Source organism: Astatotilapia calliptera, chromosome 4 (genome assembly GCF_900246225.1).
Source record: "Astatotilapia calliptera chromosome 4, fAstCal1.2, whole genome shotgun sequence".
In the NCBI taxonomy this organism is placed as follows: domain Eukaryota; kingdom Metazoa; phylum Chordata; class Actinopteri; order Cichliformes; family Cichlidae; genus Astatotilapia; species Astatotilapia calliptera.
The window spans coordinates 23,846,665-23,861,467 of record NC_039305.1 but is presented as its reverse complement, the minus strand read 5'-3'; positions in this window follow the sequence as shown (position 1 = coordinate 23,861,467).

Here is a 14,803-nt window from a genome sequence, read left to right as displayed (position 1 = left end):
TAAATATAAACTGTAAAATCAATTGTTTATTTTCTTAATGGAACAATGACAAACACACACCACACACACATATATATGACTGATTTCCTCGTAATAATAATATTATCTCTGCTCGTCTAAGTAGCTTGGAAAGAAAAGCCTCTGGACTTCTTTGAGTTGCTCGAAGACGTTTCACCTCTCATCCGAGAAGCTTCTTCAGTTCTAAGGTCAAATGGTGGAGAGTCCCTTTGTCCCTCTTTGGGGGGATACTCCCACTGGGTTTAAATCTGGGACCATTTGACCTTGTGAAACGTCTTCGAGCAACTTAAAGAAGTCCAGACGCTTTTCTTTCCAAGCTCCTTAGACTACAATGACATGGATGACTGAGAACCTTCACAGACATTATCTCTGCTCAACTAGGGATCATTGGGTACAAGTACTATATGTGAGGCTAGAATACTCTTGTCTACAAATTAGATGTCTATGAGAAAATTGTCCTTCCCTCCCTTTAGACATGTTGTCCATAAAAACCTTTCAGAAATGTATGGTGAGATGACAGTTTTAACTCTTACTGAACATTATGATCTTTTTTCTTTAACTATGGTCCCATTAGAATGAAAAAGGTCCATAAAGAAAGATATGTGTCGAAGCACATTTGCCCTGTTTCCGTCTGTCTGATTAATTTCAAAAGCCTAATAATGATGGTTATTAATCGCTGTCTCTTCCACATTGTGTCTTTTGTCCTGTCTTACTCCTCTCACCCCGAACTGGTCATAACAGTTTGTCCTTTGCCAAAGTGCTTGCTCAAAGAGGATCATATGATTATTTTTTTGTTTTCTCTGTATTATTGTAGGGTCTTTGCCTTAAAATATAAAATGCCTTGAGATGGCTGTTGTTTTTTATTGGCACTAAATAAATAAATTTCAACTGATTTGAAAAAAACAAATGTACTGAATTTGATTCGACTGGCCTAATATGCACCGCTTTGACCACGAAGAGGATTTCAACACACAAAATTAATTGTATGTGACTGTAGCTCCTGACACTAAAGAGTCACTCTAGGAGCTCACAGTAGCTGAAATACAGAGGGGCAGAATTCAGGAATGTCTGGCTGCCTTTCAAGCATGAATGAATTCACTGAGTCCTTTTAATCTCACAGGCTGGAGGAGAACACCATCAAAACATTTTAAAGATTTCATTTAATTGAGAAAGTTTTCTGCAAAAAAAGTAAGTTATATAAATGTACCGCTGTACTTTGTTGTTTTTATGATAACATCTGTTGTCAACATATCTGTGACATACTTGAAGAGAATATTCAACTGAGAAATGACATTGACTTAAGGACTTTGAGCTGCTCTCCAGCAAGTTGTATTCTGAACCCAATGGAGTGGATGCAGAACTCAATAACAGATGAGCCACAGAATTCAGAATGGAAATTAACAGGTCATCAGAGTCAGCATCAATTGTTTTATGAACATTTTCAGTCTTAATTTTCTTGTATTCCTTTCTGATTTCTTCAAAAGTTAAAATATTCAGTTTGATGGAACATTACCAGCAAGCCCTTAAGTTATCTAAAGACCTTAATTAAATATTGCTATTACTTTTTCCAAATATGTACTTAAGAATAATTGAAAATGATTATTTGATAAGTGACTGTAAATATGTGGCAAATATGTGCATTAATGTTAATATTTGTACAGAGAAATTAAAAAAAACATTCAGCTGTTAAATATTCTTTTTATCATCAAAAAAGTCAACCTGATGAAAAAACAAAAACAGCAGGTTTGATGAGTGTGCATATATCAGCAGATCCTGTCAGGTTTCGTAAATCGGACTCACGCGCAGACCACTAGTGTCTTCAAAAGGTGCATTTATTTACAGTGTTTCCTACAGTGGAATTCATATATACACATAATAGTGTCAAAGGAAAAAGGGGCCGGGGTTCCAGGGTCCAGGAGTGAAAGAGGCAGGAGTCCAGGAAGGGAAAGTTTCCATTCAGTCCTAGCACATCTCCTCTCCTTTATCTCTCTTGCTCCCGTTCAGTCGCCAGGCACAGGGGAAGAACAAGTCCAGAGGCAATCTATGCACAGGCAGAAAAAAAAAAACCCATTAGTCTCCTGGTTCAGACATGCTCATAAACTGACTTTACAAAATACAGGACGACTGACGCTGATGACTCAACGATCCAGCGACGAGTAGAGCAGACTCGCCCTCTTAAGAAGGGTTCCAATCTTTCATGATCAGCGACAGATGTGCTGATCACCTCCAGGTGCGTAGGCCAGGGGCAGGAGCCCATACTGAGCTCCGCCCCGGCAGGAGAAAGAGAGAATGGAAGAGGGCGAGAGAGAAAGGGAGAGCAGAGGTGAGAGAGAAAGGTAAACAAAAACAAAACACCTGACGGCTGTCAGCTGACGAGGAGCGGAGAGCATGACAGTACCCCCCCCTCAACGGGAGCCCCCCGGCGACCCACCAGGCTTGTCCGGATGCAGGCGGTGAAACTCCCGGAGCATGGGCACATCCAGAACGGCCGCCCGAGGGACCCAGCAGCGCTCCTCCACGCCATAACCCTCCCAGTCAACCAGATACTGACAGCCACGCCCACGGCGCCGAGAGTCCATGATGCGAGTGATGGAGTAGGCCGGCAAGCCATCCACGAGCCGGGCGGGAGGAGGGGGCCTGGAAGGAGGGCACAGAGGACTAGACCGGACAGGTTTGAGTTGTGAAACATGGAAAACATCATGGATTCTCATATTGCGAGGGAGTTTTAACTTCACAGAGACAGGATTGACCAAGGCGGAGATTTCAAAAGGGCCAATGAAGGTGGGTGTAAGTTTCTTAGATTCAGTCCTGACCGGAACAAAGCGGGTAGAAAGCCATACCTTCTGGCCGACAGAGTATTCGGGTGCTGGAGTCCGGTGCCGGTCTGCGATGCGTTTATTGTTCTCCTTCGTGCGCAGTAGGGCCGCTTGAGTTGCCCGCCAAACTCTGCGACACCTGCGCAGATGAGCCTGGACGGAGGGTACAAAGTGCTCACCTTCCACAGCAGGAAAAAGAGGAGGCTGATATCCCAAGGAAGCTTCGAATGGAGACCGGCCGGTGGCAGAGGCAGTCAAGCTGTTATGGGCGTACTCGATCCACGGCAACTCCTCACTCCAGATGGTTTGATTGGTGGAGGCGACGCAGCGCAGGGCGGTCTCCAGTTCTTGGTTGGCCCGCTCGGATTGGCCGTTGCTCTGAGGATGATAACCCGAGGATAGACTGACCTTTGCGCCCAGGGAGTTGCAGAACTCTTTCCAGACCCGAGAAGTAAATTGAGGCCCTCTGTCGGACACTATGTCTTCCGGGATCCCATGCAGGCGGAAGACGTGAGTGGCGAGTAGGCGTGCAGTCTCTAGAGCTGTGGGAAGCTTAGGCAGAGCAATGAAATGAGCCACTTTAGAGAAACGATCGATTATGGTGAGAATGACAGTGTTACCTGCTGATGGAGGTAACCCGGTGATGAAGTCCAGTGCTATGTGAGACCATGGCCTGGAAGGAGTGGATAACGGATGGAGCTGATCCGCCGGGGGTTGGTTCGATGGTTTGTTTCGGGCACAGACCGTACAAGCAGTGACGTATTCCCGAGTATCTTGGGTGAGTGAGGGCCACCAGAAGTACCGCTGGAGAAACTTGACGGTGCGATGTATCCCTGGGTGGCATGAGAACCGGGCCGTGTGAGCCCATTGCAGAACCTGGGATCTGACAGAGCGCGGAACATAGAGTCGGTGGACGGGCCCCCCTCCCGGATCCGGTTCGGCTATCTGAGCCGCCCGGATGGCCGCCTCGATCTCCCAGGTGATGACCCCAATAGTACAGGTTGCCGGCAGAATGGAATCCGGATCCGCCTTTTCGTCAGCAGCGGAAAACTGACGGGAGAGAGCGTCCGGCTTGACATTTCGGGAACCGGGTCTGTAGGTGATTGAGAAGTGAAAACGGGTGAAAAACAGGGCCCATCTGGCCTGTCGAGCGTTGAGACGTTTCGCCGTTTGAAGGTAGGCCAGGTTTTTGTGATCGGTCCAGACCACGAAGGGTTGAGTGGTGCCCTCCAGCCAATGCCGCCATTCTTCCAGGGCGAGCTTAATCGCCAAGAGCTCCCGATCGCCCACGTCGTAGTTACGTTCTGCAGGGGTGAGACGACGGGAAAAATAGGCACAAGGGTGCATCTTACCTTCCCTCTGTTGGGAAAGGACGGCCCCCACCCCTGAGTCGGATGCGTCGACCTCTACCACGAACTGAAGAGTGGTATCAGGTTGGACCAGGATGGGCGCTGAAGCAAACCGTTTCTTGAGCTCCTGAAAGGCTGATTGGACAGCGTCACTCCACTGAAAAGCAAGCTTGGGAGAGGTTAACTGAGTTAATGGTAAGGCAATCCTGCTAAAGTCCCGTATGAATCTCCTGTAGAAGTTAGCGAAGCCAAGGAAGCGTTGCAACTGGCGACGGTTGTTTGGTTCTGGCCAGTTCACAACAGCCTTGACTTTCACAGGGTCGGGTCGAAGATCTCCCCGCTCGATTATGTACCCTAGGAAGGCAACCGAGGGCACATGAAACTCACATTTCTCGCTTTTGACGAACAGCCGGTTCTCCAGAAGGCGTTGCAGCACCAGCCGGACCTGGGTCTCGTGTTCCGCCTGGGAGGAAGAGAAGATCAGAATGTCGTCTAGATAGACAAACACAAATCGGTTAATAAAGTCCCTTAGAACATCATTGACCAGAGCCTGGAATACTGCAGGTGCGTTAGTGAGGCCGAACGGCATGACCAGATACTCAAAATGTCCAAGGTGGGTATTAAACACCGTCTTCCATTCATCGCCATCCCGAATCCGGACCAGGTGGTAAGCGTTTCTCAAGTCCAGCTTGCTGAAAATGACGGCGCCCTGGAGAAGTTCGAAAGCGGAGGTGAGCAGAGGCAGTGGATATTTATTCTTGACCGTAATGTTATTGAGTCCCCGAAAGTCAATACAGGGTCTGAGGGTCTTATCCTTCTTTTCCACAAAGAAGAAACCTGCTGCGACGGGTGAGGAAGAGGCCCGGATAATGCCGGCAGCGAGAGATTCAGTTATATATTTCTCCATAGCCTCCCGTTCCGGCAACGAGAGGCTATAGAGGCGGCTGGTTGGTAAGGGAGCTCCCGGCAGCAGGTCTATGGCGCAGTCATAGGGCCGATGGGGTGGCAGCGACTGGGCTCGGTCCTTCCGAAACACCTCAGCGAGATCGTGGTAAACAGACGGCACATCTGCTAAGTCGGAAGACCGCGGTGGCTCTGGGCCGGTGACAGATTTGTTAGGAGGTACGGCAGCCTTAAGGCAAGTCATATGACACTCCTCTCCCCAGCCCGTAATGCCTCCTTTCTGCCAATTAATCGTGGGGTTGTGTTGCTGGAGCCAGGGATGACCGAGAACTAACGGCGTCTGAGTGGAGTGAAAAACAAAAAAACTAATCTCCTCCGAATGATTGCCAGACAGTGTGAGGGTGAGCGGTTCAGTGATGTGTGTGATGTCGGGGAGGCGCTGCCCTGATAAAGCCGTGACGCGTAAGGCGTGGGGTAGTGAGTCCACAGTCACACAGAGTCGTTTAGCTAGTTCAGAGTCAATGAAATTTTGTTCTGCTCCAGAATCAATAAGCACAGAAAGTGAATGACACTCGGAATGGACCAGAAGCTTAGCCGGCAGGGCTAAACGTGGAGGAGATTTATCCTGATTCAAACCGCCCACCAGTACTCCTACCATCACTGGCGGGCGCGGCCTTTTGCTCGCGACGGACAGGAGGCAATCATGTGTCCCTTATTACCACAATACAGACACTCACCGGCCGTGATGCGTCGCTGACGTTCTGCAGCAGTTAGGTGAGAGCTGCCGATTTGCATGGGCTGTACCTCTCCGTCGGCGCCCCCTGATGTCCGGGAGGACCGGTAATCGGCCGAAGCCTCCGCCCATCGCGGCCCTGCGGCCTCCTGGGAACTGGAGTTCCGTGCTTGCCGACGAGCTCGTAGCTGCTCATCCACCTTAATACTGTTAAGATTCAAGAATTGAGAAAGGGTACAAGAGGTGATCGAAAAATAACCACACTGGTCCGGCCGGGTGAAGTCAAACGAAGATTTTAATTCACATGTGGGAAGATCACTGAACACAGCAATTGATCTTCAACTTACTAAAGCACAAACAATTATTTTATAACATCAGGGTTTATTTACTGACGCCCCTTCATGCGTCACAGATACATTTTATACATAGATCAGATCAACATCATCATGACTTTTTACCTAGAAAATCATCTTCTATTTTCATGGCTAGCCCTTCCTGTCTACCTTTCAGTTCTTGTCTTGTTCCTCTTTCTTGCCGAGACACCAAGAAACGGTTCCTCTTTTACCAAGACAATTTTGCAGTTACAGCCAAACATATCTAACCTCTTCCTCTAAATAAATCTAATTTAAAGTGTGTGTGTGTGTGTGTGTGTTGACCTCACATGCTCTTTGTGTCACCTCTTCACCTACTGTCTGTGTCTCATCCTCAAATGCTCTTTCTCAATTCACCTGTTGCACTTCTGACCTTTTACCAGACCAGAAGCTCACTGAGACTATGTGTATGTCTTCTACTAAATAAATGTTTTAATCAAGAACCTCTACTAAAACCTTAATACAAGAATATGAACATATAAAAGATAATAAAATAAACTGATATAAGTGTTTTGTAAGCATGTATTGCAATTCCTTCTATGTTCTAGTTTTCCCTCAGCATGTATCACCTGAACAGTCACGTCAGTGAGGCTTACGACCTTTAAAGAACCTGAACATCAACTCAAATAAGCACAGATATGCAATATGTATAAAATGGTTATAACTGCACCTGAAATACAAAGTTAACATCATCATAAACATCTTAAGGCCATCTTAAAGCTATCTGTTATATTGTTAAAGCAATGCTCATACTGCAGATTATATTATACTGGTAAAATACTTTTTGTTTATCCCCACAATCCCCCTTTCGACCTCTGACACCCCAGAGGTCGATACATAGGTTGTTGTTCACTCCTCAGTCCACTCGGCTACCTCCAGATCCATCATCGGCATCATGGACATAGGGGCCACCGCCCCAGGGTCCACTGCCTTTACAATCACTTTCTCTACCAACCTTCGTGCACAAGGAATGAGACAACAACCACAGGTCACCAAAATACCCACCAATACAGATAGAGACGACATAACTGACAGAGCAAGCCCCTTCCACTTTCCCCTTTTTTTTTTTTTTTATTTAAACCACCCCTTTTCAAACTCTCAATTTGTTACCACTCCTTTTTGTAGGCGCGGCGATCTCCTCCTAGGCTGCTCTTCTTTCTTCGGCCTTCCAGGTAGACTACTGGTCGGCCCGTTGCACAGGTGAAGAGGTTTATTCTGCCTCTGTTTCTTGACACCTGCGTTCCTTGACGACGAATTTTCCTCCACCAAGCTCTCGTGTGCGGGTGCACACTGCGACCAATGGTACCAGGTGTCGCCTTTCCCTTTCAGCTGGACTGCTGTAGCCGTCCGGGCGGTCACCTCATACGGACCAGTCCAGCGGGGCTCCTTCCACTTTCGCTTAATGACCTTCAGCCACACTGCCTTTGCGTCCGGGACCTCTCCGTTCCCCGTGGGTCTCTCACAAGTGACCTGTTTTGTAAAGCTGGACACAAGAGCTTTCAACTCATTAAAATATTCTGCATGAGACCTGTTGCTTGTCCTGGGCTGCTCCACCGGGACCACTGTCCAGGGTGCTGGAAACTGTCTCCCAGTCAGCAGCTCATAAGGGGTGAAACCTGTGGATTGGTTAACAGAACATCTTATGGTCATCAAAGCAATGGGCAGGGCTGCGACCCAATTTAGCCCTGTCTGCGCACAAATTTTAGCCAACTTGTTTTTCAAATTTAGGTTCATCCTCTCTACCTTTCCTTGAGATTGAGGATGATAGACCGTCCCGAACTTATGTTGCACTCCCAACATCCTCTCTACCTCTTGCAAATCTTTGTTCTTGAAGTGAGTACCATTGTCTGACCTAATTCTCTTGGGAAACCCATGCCTTGGAATGTAATGATTGATTAAGCACTTAATCACACTTTTCGCATCTTCACATTTGGTCGCCCATGCTTCGGGCCATCCAGTCAGAACATCCACACACACCAACAAATACCTCACCCCACCTGGGCCTGTATCAATCATGTCGGTATAATCAATCACGACCTCTTCTCCTGGCCTTTCTGGCATGAGAAACTTACCAGCTTCAGGTTTTACTGCTGGCTTTGGGTTGTGTGCCCCACAAATTAGGCACGTTCTGGCCTTTTCCAGTATCATCCTTCTCAAATCAGGATGCCACCATCGGCACAAATTTCTCTCCATCTGTTTCACTCCCACGTGACCAAGCCCGTGAGCCTCATTCACCTTCTGTTCCGCCATTTTGACCGTTAAAGCGGGACGCCCATCTGGCCCCCTCCACAAACCGCCATCTTGCCAGGCTCCTTGGTTTTCCCACACCCCCTTTTCCTCTGGGGATGTCTCCTCCTGAGCCTTTCTAACTTCTTCCATGCTGTTAGTGCTAACCTCCTCTTCTGGGGTTACCTGCACCAGTTGTCTCTGTCCTTTGTAGCCCGCTGCTTCCTTTGCGGCTTCGTCAGCTTTCTGATTTCCTCTTGCCACCATACTGTCTGCTTGTGAGTGGCCTTTGCATTTTATAATACTTACCTCGTCTGGGTCCTCCAGGGCCTTTTCCAGTTCCTCCATTTCCTTTTTGTGACAGATGGGTGCATTAGTGGCCGTCCTGAACCCGGCTCTCTTCCACTGAGCCAGTTCCACATGAGCTGCTCCAAACGCATACGCTGAGTCAGTGTAGATGTTCACTCTCATGTTTTTAGCCAACCTCAGGGCTCGAGTTAGGGCTATCACTTCAGCTCTCTGGGCCGACTGTTGTCCCTCAATTTTTCCTGCTTCTTTCACCTGAAACTCAGTTCCTACTCTACAGACTACTGCATAGCCCGCTTTCAATCCTTCTTCATCTCTGTGGCAGCATCCATCTGTGAACCAATCCTCAGCTCCGTATATGGGCTCTGCCTTCAGGTCTTCCCTGATTTTTCCTTCAACCTGGGCTTTCTTAATACAGTCATGTGGTTCTCCTGACCCCATTAGGTCTGCCATATTTATTCCTTCATGTGTGAATATCAAATTTGGCGCCTCTAAAATTTTGCTCAACCTTTGTTGCGTCAGTGGAGTCATTGTGAATGCCTGTGAGTTCACATAGGCCACTACACTGTGTGTAGTAAGCACTTTCAGTGGGTGTTCCCTCACTATATGTGCTGTTTTCTGAATTATCTTTGCTACTCCTGCTGCGTGTTGTGTGCATGTGGGATGCCTTGCTTCTGTTGAATTTAATCTTATGCTGACATACATAAGTACATCCCTACCTCCCCCTTTTTTCTGAAACAACACACCATTCACAACTCCCTTTGTTTCTGAAACATCAAGGTAAAATGCCTCATCATAGTTAGGTGTGGCCAGATCTGTGGCTCTTGACAAATCCTGTTTTAGTGAAATGAACGCTGTCTCTGTGTCCGGCGTCCAAGGCAATTCAGCCTTCAGATTTCGAACACCAACTTTCTTGATCATGTCCCTTAAAGGGGCCGTTTTACCCGCATAGTTCGGAATGAACTGCCTGCTGTAACCTGTCAAGCCAAGAAAGGAAAGCAACTCCTTCACAGTTCTTGGTTTTGGATGTGTCAGAATTTGGTCTCTGTGTGTGTTCATTAGCCCCACTGATCTGTGTGCTATCACCCGGCCCAGGAATGTTACCTCTGGCCGGACCAACTGCAGTTTTTCTTTGCTCACTTTGAAGCCACACTCCGCCAATCTGTTCAACACCACGAGCGATGCTGCCGTACAGGCCGCTGCTGACGGGGCTGCAATAAGAAGATCATCAACATACTGTATTAATGTACAGCCCCCTGGCAGTTGACATGGGGACAATGCCTCTTTCAACACCTGATTAAAAATTCCTGGTGAGAGTGCAAAGCCTTGTGGTAGGCGTGTGTACCTAAATTTGCGGCCTCTGTATGTGAATGAGAAAATGTCTCTGAGTGACTCGTGCAGTGGGAGACAAAAGAATGCATTCGCCAGGTCAATACATGTGAACCACTTTTGGTCCCCAGTAATTTCGGTCAGAGCCGTGTAGGGATTTGGTACAGGCACAGTGTCAGTCCTCAGCATGGCATTTATTGCTCTCAAATCATGTGCCATACGGTACTTCCCTGTCCCATGTTTTTCCACTGGCAAAATAGGTGTGTTCCAAAATGACCATGAGGGCTCAAGCACTCCTGCCTTCCACAGTCCTTCAATGGTTTCAGCTATACCTTCTTCTGCTTCAGTTTTGTGCTTATATTGTGGTCTGTTAATTGGTATGTCAGACTTCAGCTGGAACAGGACAGGCGAACAGTTAGCTAGACCTACATCTGTGGGCCCTGCGGACCACAAAGTACCAGGCAATTTTGAGAGCTCAGCTACTGCATCAGGATGATCCATTCTTTCCCTGCCATGTATTCTGGAGATTTCTTTATGTTCTAAGATCACTGCATCGTTGGACAAACAAGTTATGCGATATATTTTACATTTTGGTGCATACCAGACATTTGGAATTTGGGTGCTTTGCCAGCATGCGTTGTCCAGCGCCCGCTTGACCATTGGTCCCAGATCTCTTGGCCCATGACCCTCGTGGACCGCCAATGTAATGTGAGGGGCTGAATCCTCTCCCACATTGTACCAAGGCAGTTGTTCACCAGTAAATTTCACAGCCGCGGCCACACCTTCTGGTCCAACATAAATGTTATGTGTTTGCACATTCCACGTCTGTCCCTCAAGATCAGACTGGAACTGTTCCCGATAGATATCGTTATCTTCCCTATCATAAAAAAGTGTAACGTGGAAAGGATCTCGCGGGGGGGAATAGACGGCCAGGCTCATTATCCAGGGTCTCCACAGCTGATAATGTCTCAGAATGCCTTCTTCCACTAGCCTCCCCCAGTAGATTTCGGCAGTGGGTTGTTCAGAGTTCTGGACTAAATATTGAGTCTTTGAAGGTGTACCCAGACACGGGAATTCTTTTCCTCCAGGCAGAGTAACAATCAGTCCATCTGGTGAGCACATGATTGTGGCTCCCAGTTTCACAAGCAGGTCCCTGCCCATGAGATTTGCAGGCACCTGTGAGGACACCACATATTGGTGTTTCAAAGTCTGTTTTCCCAGCTGTGTCAATGCTGGATCTGTCAATGGCAGTGTCATTGGAATCCCGGAAAAGCCTACCACATTAACTGTGTGACAGGAGAGTGTTGCACTGTCTGGTGTGTCTTTCAAAGTTGAGTATGTTGCTCCAGTATCCACCAGGAAGGGCAATTCAGTGCCTTCCACGGTCATTGACAGCATGGGTTCTGCCGCCCCCACGCTGTTCAGTTTCTCCGGGCTCCGTCAGTATTGCTCCCTCTCCCAGCCCCAGTCGGCTACTGGGTACTGGGGGGCTGGTGCTGCATTCGGGTTTGGAGCTTGATATGCTCCCCTGTAAGCAGCTCTTTGTCTTGGGCCTCCTCGTGCCTGGGATTGATAGCCTCGCCTCTGATAATTTCGCTGCGATTCAGGGCATTCTCGGGACCAGTGTCCCTCTGCTCCACAGCTGTAACAGGCAGTCCAAGACACATTGTTAGGATTCCCTGGATTCCGAGCCCTTTGTCCTCCCCTCGCGGATCCACCACGCCCTCTCTGCGGTCCACCGGTCCCCCAATTCCCTACTGGTTGACGCTGCCTTGGTGCATTGGCGGGCCAACGGTCATCAGGGTAGAGACCCGGATCCTGATCTGGCCAGTCAGGCACAGGATCGGGCTGAGGCCTTGCCACCATTATTTTCCTTGCGCTCTCTTTATCCTCTTTCTTTCTGTCTCCTGCTTTGTTTTTTGCTTCTGCCAGCTGCAACTTGACCAGCCACGCCTGGGCTTCCTCCAACTCTTTCTTTTGTTTGTTTGCCAAATCCTGTTCCTGCTGAAGTCTGTGGGTCACATGTCTGTCCCACTGCACCGAGTCTGCAACGGCAAAATCTGGGTTCTTTTCCAAGTCAACTGCAACCTGATTGGGCAGCCCTGCCAGCACTGCCGAACGAAACCACGCTCTACTTTCACCCTCCTTCCCCGGATGTATTCCTGTTTCTAACAACCATTGTTCCTTTGCTTTAGCTAAAAACTCTCTGGGTGTGTTTTTGGGATCCCAAATAATTTTTGGAATGGCTCCAGAGTTAGGAGTTGGGTACTTCTCCCGGACTGCATCTGCTAAGTCATTCTGCACCTCATGGTATTGTAGGTCATTTGCATATCTGGTTGTTTGAGCTATCTGCTCTACATCTGCTAACCCACCACCCAGCATACAACGTCCGGCCAAAGCGCGAAAATCGCCCAGCGCTAATTCTTCTCCTTCGGTCAGCGCGCCCAGCTTTCTCAACCAGCTAGCTCCTCCCTCAGTTATTGGTGGAAGTTGTTTAACCAATGCTTCCAAATCTCTCACCTTATAGGCGCGATAAACTGGTTCGTTCTTTGGACCTGCTATTAGAGGCAGATTTAAACCAGGGTCAGGAGCACCTTGTTCAAAACTCACTTTTCTACTCTTCCTCGACTTTCCTTTTCCCTTTGAGCTCCTAAATATGGGCTGTCTCTGTGCTTGGTCTCTCTTCACACTTCTTTTCCTCAAAATTAGGCTTGTACTTGGTTGGGGCTCAGGTCCTCCATCTTCGTCCTCCTTATCGTCCTCTTCTTCTGATGACGTCGCACGGTCTTCATTCTCCTCTTCTGGCCCTCCCTGCATTACTCTCTGCTTTATAACCTCCAATGCTGTTAATGCCTCTATTAACGCACGTGGGGGCTCATGCATTTGTCCATACACTTCTCCTTCCCAATGTTCTCCCTTGGTTATCACTCCTTGTGGTATTTTGTCCTTCATTCTAGGGGTCCTTTTGGCCTCCCCGTCCTGCTTTGGCTGTTCCACTGTAGACACCTCGGCCCGTATGATGTTTCCACTATCCACCGAACTGGGAGGCAAGGTCGAGCCTTCATCTGCAGCTGAGGCTGTCACTCTCCCTCCCATATCTTGGGACTGACATTCCACTGCCCTTATCCCTTCTTCGGGGATATTCAGGGGAGTAGTAGTATATTCAACATCTGCTATTCCGCCAAGGACAACTCCAGTCTGTCCATCAGGACCACGAACTTGTCCCCCTCCAAGGGTCATTACAGGCATGACATATGGTGGTGGTGGTGCACAACGTGCCAATTCAGCCCAAGGATATAATTTCGGTGTGTAATACCTATTAGCCTCTTCTACCTTCGGAGTCAAGTCCTTCACTTGGTCCTCTAGCTTTTTATTTTCCTCCTTCAGATGTTTCAAAGACTCCATTATACTCACCATGTCTCCTGATTTTCCTGTGTCATCCTCCTCCTCAGTCATCCAGGAAGAGGCTGCCCTCCACAGGAGCAGCCACTTACAGCACCTGGCATGAGTTTCTTTTAGATCCTTAATTTCTCCTCTGGCTTTCCTGTTCACTGAATGTCCCTTGGACTCCTCTTCAAATTGTTTCAATTTCTGTTCACATCTCTCTCCCTCAGTTTTTAACACCAGGCTCAGAGCTATTTTATCACCCAGCCCTTTCTGTTGAGATGTAATAAGTTTGCTTACCTCAACCTCCATCGCTCGGCACTCTTTCTCTGCTGCTTTTAATGCTCCAGGTGAAGCCAAACGAATAGCTTTCTTAAGCTGTTCAAGCTGATCCTTCAGAGGTTTGCATCCCCTTTTCCCACTAGGTGTCGCACCCGAGCTGTCAGCCATTCTCTGAAACACAGACTTACCTCTTCCAATGGCGTTGGTCGACTCCACCTTCTTGGTCTAGGTCACCCAGACACGCTTAACTTTCGGTTTCAGTCTTCGTCTCGCTGTTCTCGCAACCACTGGCTCGTCTTCCCCTGCTCGGTGATACACAAAGTTTAACCCAGCACTTTAGACGCTGTCCTCGCGTTCTCAAGCGTTGACACTCAATCAAAATTATTCGCCCTCAAAGTGTTAATATATGACACCAGCAACCCTTATGCGCAACGCGCTCACCTCCGTATACTTACCTCTCCAATAGTTCCTCGGATTAGTGTTTTTTCATTTATTTTAAACCCATTAACGGCGCTGCGCGTCCCTTATATACTTTACAGCAACACACCCTCAAGGGTCCCTCAACTTGTCCCGTACTAATAAGTCTAAAACCAAGAAATCACCTCCAAATGATCCCCTACAATTGAAATTTCAGTGTGGAATGACGCAGAGATTAACATTTCCTTATTTATTCACTATATGTAACCTGAATTTTCTCTCTCTCTTCAAATAACAAAGGTTATCTTTACAATTTGTTATTGAACTACTAATTAAGTTGCTTTTTATGGTGTCAGTGATAAACTGCCCCTAAAAAGTCCACTTTATTGCGTGCTCATTGAGTTACTCCTATCAAAACTATTTAACAAGTTCAATTTACACATACTCATTAATTTGTCACGCTTATTAGTGGCTCATGGTTGCTTAAAGCCTATGTCTGACTTGACCACAGAGTTAGAGCATCATTCAATCCTCTCAGGATGACCACTCCACTTACTCTGCATCCAGTCAGCTCATGAATTAACAACCCTTGCAGACTGTAACCCTTTTATTTTTTGTTTATGCCTTCAAATCCACCTTAAATCTTCTTTACCTAAACGTTGGTTTTAA